Below are 240 nucleotides of genomic sequence, written 5' to 3'. Positions count from 1 at the left end.
TATATGCTGCGATCACTCCATTATAGCCTCCATTATAGCCTATATAGACCCATCACCCTCCAAAGCAGTACGAATGTACATGTATGCCCATCTTCTGATTTACTGTATTCGTTTTTTATTAAAGTTTTATACAGTTTTCGGTGTTGAAACAGGGATTAAAATGTTTATCTATGTAGGGTCTATATAGTGTTTTGCAAAAATATACCCAGAAACATTAAAAAGTAGACAACAATGCAATAC

The sequence above is a fragment of the Pundamilia nyererei genome, unplaced genomic scaffold (genome assembly GCF_000239375.1).
Source record: "Pundamilia nyererei isolate P.nyererei 1_Seehausen unplaced genomic scaffold, PunNye1.0 scaffold00049, whole genome shotgun sequence".
Lineage (NCBI taxonomy): Eukaryota > Metazoa > Chordata > Actinopteri > Cichliformes > Cichlidae > Pundamilia > Pundamilia nyererei.
Note: the sequence above shows the minus strand (reverse complement) of the source record.